At 40.1% G+C, this 7,102-nt stretch overlaps 1 protein-coding gene across 1 annotated transcript in view; it reads right to left on the bottom strand.

Moving 5' to 3' along the window:
• LOC116364995 (glucagon receptor) overlaps positions 1-6,070 on the bottom strand; it is a 28,946-nt gene extending 22,876 nt beyond the window's left edge. The window contains exons 1-2 of the mRNA XM_031817774.1: positions 5,394-6,070; positions 4,704-5,284 (exon numbers count right to left, since the gene is read on the bottom strand). The gene's annotated coding sequence lies outside the window, so the exon portion shown is untranslated. The remainder of the gene's footprint in view (positions 1-4,703; positions 5,285-5,393) is intronic.
• Positions 6,071-7,102: the final 1,032 nt, after the last annotated feature.

Genomic DNA, 7,102 nt, shown 5'->3' on the forward strand with positions numbered 1-7,102 from the left:
CAAAGAATTTAAAAACAAACCCAATTTTGATAAACTCTCTACTGGGTGAAATACCACAGTCTGCCATCACAGCAGCAAGATTTGTGACCTGTTGCCACAAGAAAAGGTCAACCAGTGAAGAACAAACACCATTGTAAATACAACCCATATTTATGTTTATTTATTTTCTCTTGTGTACTTTAACTATTTGTACATTGTTACAACACTGTATATACAGTGCCTTGCGAAGGTATTCGGCCCCCTTGAACTTTGCGACCTTTTGCCACACTTCAGGCTTCAAACATAAAGATATAAAACTGTATTTTTTGTGAAGAATCAACAACAAGTGGGACACAATCATGAAGTGGAACGACATTTATTGGATATTTCAAAAAATTTTAACAAATCAAAAACTGAAAAATTGGGCGTGCAAAATTATTCAGCCCCTTTACTTTCAGTGCAGCAAACTCTCTCCAGAAGTTCAGTGAGGATCTCTGAATGATCCAATGTTGACCTAAATGACTAATGATGATAAATACAATCCACCTGTGTGTAATCAAGTCTCCGTATAAATGCACCTGCACTGTGATAGTCTCAGAGGTCCGTTAAAAGCGCAGAGAGCATCATGAAGAACAAGGAACACACCAGGCAGGTCCGAGATACTGTTGTGAAGAAGTTTAAAGCCGGATTTGGATACAAAAAGATTTCCCAAGCTTTAAACATCCCAAGGAGCACTGTGCAAGCGATAATATTGAAATGGAAGGAGTATCAGACCACTGCAAATCTACCAAGACCTGGCCGTCCCTCTAAACTTTCAGCTCATACAAGGAGAAGACTGATCAGAGATGCAGCCAAGAGGCCCGTGATCACTCTGGATGAACTGCAGAGATCTACAGCTGAGGTGGGAGACTCTGTCCATAGGACAACAATCAGTCGTATATTGCACAACTCTGGCCTTTATGGAAGAGTGGCAAGAAGAAAGCCATTTCTTAAAGATATCCATAAAAAGTGTCGTTTAAAGTTTGCCACAAGCCACCTGGGAGACACACCAAACATGTGGAAGAAGGTGCTCTGGTCAGATGAAACCAAAATGGAACTTTTTGGCAACAATGCAAAACGTTATGTTTGGCGTAAAAGCAACACAGCTCATCACCCTGAACACACCATCCCCACTGTCAAACATGGTGGTGGCAGCATCATGGTTTGGGCCTGCTTTTCTTCAGCAGGGACAGGGAAGATGGTTAAAATTGATGGGAAGATGGATGGAGCCATATACAGGAACATTCTGGAAGAAAACCTGATGGAGTCTGCAAAAGACCTGAGACTGGGACGAAGATTTGTCTTCCAACAAGACAATGATCCAAAACATAAAGCAAAATCTACAATGGAATGGTTCAAAAATAAACATATCCAGGTGTTAGAATGGCCAAGTCAAAGTCCAGACCTGAATCCAATCGAGAATCTGTGGAAAGAACTGAAAAATGCTGTTCACAAATGCTCTCCATCCAACCTCACTGAGCTCGAGCTGTTTTGCAAGGAGGAATGGGAAACAATTTCAGTCTCTCGATGTGCAAAACTGATAGAGACATACCCCAAGTGACTTACAGCTGTAATCGCAACAAAAGGTGGCGCTACAAAGTAAAATACCATTGAAAGCCTTGAGCTTAAGCAATAATTATACACTTTTACATCACAACAGTAAAAAGTAGTTATTGCATTCAATAAACACCACGCTAAGGGCACGTTAAGGTAGTAGAATGTGGGAGTGAGGGATGCTTCATGCAACTTAAGGGGGCTGAATAATTTTGCACGCCCAATTTTTCCGTTTTTGATTTGTTAAAAAAGTTTGAAATATCCAATAAATGTCGTTCCACTTCATGATTGTGTCCCACTTGTTGTTGATTCTTCACAAAAAAATACAGTTTTATATCTTTATGTTTGAAGCCCGAAATGTGGCAAAAGGTCGCAAAGTTCAAGGGGGCCGAATACTTTCGCAAGGCACTGTATATAATATGACATCTGTAGTGTCTTTATTGTTTTGAAACTTCTGTATGTGTAATGTTTACTGTTCATTTCTATTGTTTATTTCACGTTTATTATCTACCTCACTTGCTTTGGCAAGGTTACAGTTTTTTTTCGATTGCTAAACGACAGTGGGCACAACTAGAGTCACATGTGCAAAACTCTAACTACAGTCTGCACTACCAACAGTCACCTGAGCTAAACAGTTCACATCACCTGCAAAACTCATTCCAAGCAACACAACTCTTAACACATGGCTCAAAACACGCTCAGTGCAGCCAAACACTATGCACAACCCTCACTGAGATAACACACACTGTCACTCAGAACACACTGAGAGTAAAAACACTATGCACAACCCTCACTGAGATAACACACACTGTCACTCAGAACACACTGAGAGTAAAAACACTATGCACAACCCTCACTGAGATAACACACACTGTCACTCAGAACACACTGAGAGTCAAAACACTATGCACAACCCTCACTGAGATAACACACACTGTCACTCAGAACACACTGAGAGTCAAAACACTATGCACAACCCTCACTGAGATAAAACACACTGTCACTCAGAACACACTGAGAGTAAAAACACTATGCACAACCCTCACTGAGATAACACACACTGTCACTCAGAACACACTGAGAGTAAAAACACTATGCACAACCCTCACTGAGATAACACACACTGTCACTCAGAACACACTGAGAGTAAAAACACTATGCACAACCCTCACTGAGATAACACACACTGTCACTCAGAACACACTGAGAGTAAAAACACTATGCACAACCCTCACTGAGATAACACACACTGTCACTCAGAACACACTGAGAGTAAAAACACTATGCACAACCCTCACTGAGATAACACACACTGTCACTCAGAACACACTGAGAGTAAAAACACTATGCACAACCCTCACTGAGATAACACACACTGTCCCTCAGAACACACTGAGAGTCAAAACACTATGCACAACCCTCACTGAGATAACACACACTGTCACTCAGAACACACTGAGAGTAAAAACACTATGCACAACCCTCACTGAGATAACACACACTGTCACTCAGAAAACACTGAGAGTAAAAACACTATGCACAACCCTCACTGAGATAACACACACTGTCACTCAGAACACACTGAGAGTAAAAACACTATGCACAACCCTCACTGAGATAACACACACTGTCACTCAGAACACACTGAGAGTAAAAACACTATGCACAACCCTCACTGAGATAACACACACTGTCACTCAGAACACACTGAGAGTCAAAACACTATGCACAACCCTCACTGAGATAACACACACTGTCACTCAGAACACACTGAGAGTAAAAACACTATGCACAACCCTCACTGAGATAACACACTGTCACTCAGAACACACTGAGAGTAAAAACACTATGCACAACCCTCACTGAGATAACACACACTGTCACTCAGAACACACTGAGAGTCAAAACACTATGCACAACCCTCACTGAGATAACACACACTGTCACTCAGAACACACTGAGAGTAAAAACACTATGCACAACCCTCACTGAGATAACACACACTGTCACTCAGAACACACTGAGAGTAAAAACACTATGCACAACCCTCACTGAGATAACACACACTGTCACTCAGAACACACTGAGAGTAAAAACACTATGCACAACCCTCACTGAGATAACACACACTGTCCCTCAGAACACACTGAGAGTCAAAACACTATGCACAACCCTCACTGAGATAACACACACTGTCACTCAGAACACACTGAGAGTAAAAACACTATGCACAACCCTCACTGAGATAACACACACTGTCACTCAGAACACACTGAGAGTAAAAACACTATGCACAACCCTCACTGAGATAACACACACTGTCACTCAGAACACACTGAGAGTAAAAACACTATGCACAACCCTCACTGAGATAACACACACTGTCACTCAGAACACACTGAGAGTAAAAACACTATGCACAACCCTCACTGAGATAACACACACTGTCACTCAGAACACACTGAGAGTCAAAACACTATGCACAACCCTCACTGAGATAACACACTGTCACTCAGAACACACTGAGAGTAAAAACACTATGCACAACCCTCACTGAGATAACACACACTGTCACTCAGAACACACTGAGAGTCAAAACACTATGCACAACCCTCACTGAGATAAAACACACTGTCACTCAGAACACACTGAGAGTCAAAACACTATGCACAACCCTCACTGAGATAACACACACTGTCACTCAGAACACACTGAGAGTCAAAACACTATGCACAACCCTCACTGAGATAACACACTGTCACTCAGAACACACTGAGAGTCAAAACACTAGCATCACCAATACAGAAAATACTAACTTTCATCTTTACAGTTTGAACCATTTCAGTGACTTCATACAAAGTCATATTTTCTTCAAAGAAAAGAGTGACACTCTTTCACATTTATTAAATTTTTTAGAACATAACAATTCTTTAAGGTAAATTAAATTTAGCAGTTTGCTTCAATAGTCTGTAGTAATTTACGGAATTACAGTAATGAGAAATTAAAAGGTAGAAACTAAAAGTACATTCTGTAATTCAAACAAATAATTGAGGGGCTAATCCTGCCTCTCTCTAGCATCAGGACACAGGTTTTCTTCAACATCACATCTAATGTTTTCTCTTGCCATGCACCTGGGGAAGAACCTTCTGGAGTGCCTTATCCATCCCTGGCAGTCCTCTGGACTCGTGTCATCACATCCAGCACGCATGGCTTCCAAAAGAGACATTTGGTCATGTGGGTGGTGACCAAACACTTTCCACCTCCAGGCAGAGAAAAACTCCTCTATTGGGTTGAGGAAGGGTGAATATGCAGGCAGGTATAAAACCATAAATCTGTGATGTGCTGCAAACCAATCTGTGACAGCTGCAGAGTGGTGAAAAGCAACGTTATCGCAAACTATGACAAAAACTTGGGGGTTTCTTACTGGCTCCCCCTGTTCTGCTGGCACTAGCTGAGCATAGAGATGTTCTAGGAAAGCTATAAGCCTTTCTGTGTTGTATGGGCCAATGAGTGGTGTGTTGAGAAGCAAACCATCATTGGCCATTGCAGCACACAAGGTGATATTTCCCCCCCTTTGGCCTGGAACCTCCACAGTGACCCTTTGACCTATAACATTCCTTCCTCTGCGCCGTGTTTTGGCAAGGTTAAATCCAGCTTCATCGATAAATACAAATGAATGTGGTCTTTCCAGTGCTTCCACCTCCATTACTCTCTGAAAAACAGTAAGTGCACAGTTTTACTGTGTTTTTACTGTGTTTTACTGTGTTTTTTTTTACTGTGAATATTTTGTATAGCTGTGTACGTAACCTCAGACGTCTTACCTGGACATATTGGTATCTTTGCTCTTTTACCCGTTCACTGTTTCTCTCGAATGGTACAGTGTATAACTGTTTCATTGTAACTTGGTGTTTCTTTAGGACTCGAGCAATAGTTGTGCTGACAGAATTAACATTTTCAAATATATCATTATCAGCCAGCACTCTATCTTGAATCCCCCGCAGTTTTATTGCATTGTTGACAACAACCATGTCAACAATAGCATTTTCCTGTGCATCTGAAAATATTTGTCCTCTTCCCCCTGTTGGGGGCAGCCTTTAGGTCCTGTTGTAAAAATATATTTTACAGTCAAACTTACTGTAATATATATCTGTGTAAATATTCTATAATTGCAATACAAAATAGATTCCTGTAATGTTTTCATTTACTGTAAGGATGTAACTCTCACCTGTTTGCATGATGGAAAATTTGCATTACAGATGCCACTGTGGATCTTTGCAGATTGGGTTGCACCCTCAACCCTGCCTCTCTCAATGAGAGACCATGGTTCACAACATGGTCTATAAGTGTAGCCCTTATTTCATCTGAAATAACAGCTCTTTGTCTTCTTTGTCTTCCTCCACGCATCCGCCCTCTCCCTGCCACCCTTCTCCCTCCACGAACCCATCTTCCTTGTTCCATTTCCAAAATGAGTCTTTCTGAGCTCTACCTATATATACTGTAATATGTGTGTGTGTTCACTAACAAGTCTAAAACAAGACACCTGCTTAGCCTTTCAGCTGAAATTGCAATCAGCAGTGTTTGAAAGGCACAAGGCTGAAATCTATTCCGTTTTGAATGTGTGGTTCACAGTTTTGACAGCAGTGTGTTAGCATTTGAACAAAGTGCTGTAAATCCACAGTGTTGTGCAGGTTGTGGTTAAAGTCATGGGATAAGTGTTTTGAAAACTGTGTTCAAGCAATGAAAAACGAACTAGAGTTTGGTCCACATGAACTGCTGCTGTGCAGACTGTAGTTAGAGTTTTGCACATGTGACTCCAGTTGTGTCCACTGTCATTTAGCAATCGAAAAAAACTGTAACACATGTTTCCCATGACGATAAAGCCCCTTGAATTAAATTGATAAAGAGAGAGTTGCTTGAATTAATTGAATTGATAAAGAAAGTTGCTTGAATTAATTAAATTGATAAAGCGTTGCTTGAATTGAATTGATAAAGAGAGTTGCTTGAATTAATTGAATTGATAAAGAGAGAGTTGCTTGAATTAATTTAATTGATAAAGAGAGTTGCTTGAATTAATTTAATTGATAAAGAGAGAGTTGCTTGAATTAATTTAATTGATAAAGAGAGTTGCTTGAATTAATTTAATTGATAAAGAGAGAGTTGCTTGAATTAATTTAATTGATAAAGAGAGTTGCTTGAATTAATTTAATTGATAAAGAGAGAGTTGCTTGAATTAATTTAATTGATAAAGAGAGTTGCTTGAATTAATTTAATTGATAAAGAGAGAGTTGCTTGAATTAATTTAATTGATAAAGAGAGTTGCTTGAATTAATTTAATTGACAAAGCGTTGCTTGAATTTAATTGATAAAGAGAGAGTTGCTTGAATGAATTGATAAAGAGAGAGTTGCTTGAATGAATTGCTTACACCTCTCAGCATAATATTACATATCCCATTCTGATCCTCCTCCTCCTCTTCATCATCCTCATCGTCACCATCACCATGGGGAGAGGAAGGGTGACTCTATAGGGGCT

Source organism: Oncorhynchus kisutch, unplaced genomic scaffold (assembly GCF_002021735.2).
Source record: "Oncorhynchus kisutch isolate 150728-3 unplaced genomic scaffold, Okis_V2 scaffold1146, whole genome shotgun sequence".
Taxonomy (NCBI): Eukaryota; Metazoa; Chordata; class Actinopteri; order Salmoniformes; family Salmonidae; genus Oncorhynchus; species Oncorhynchus kisutch.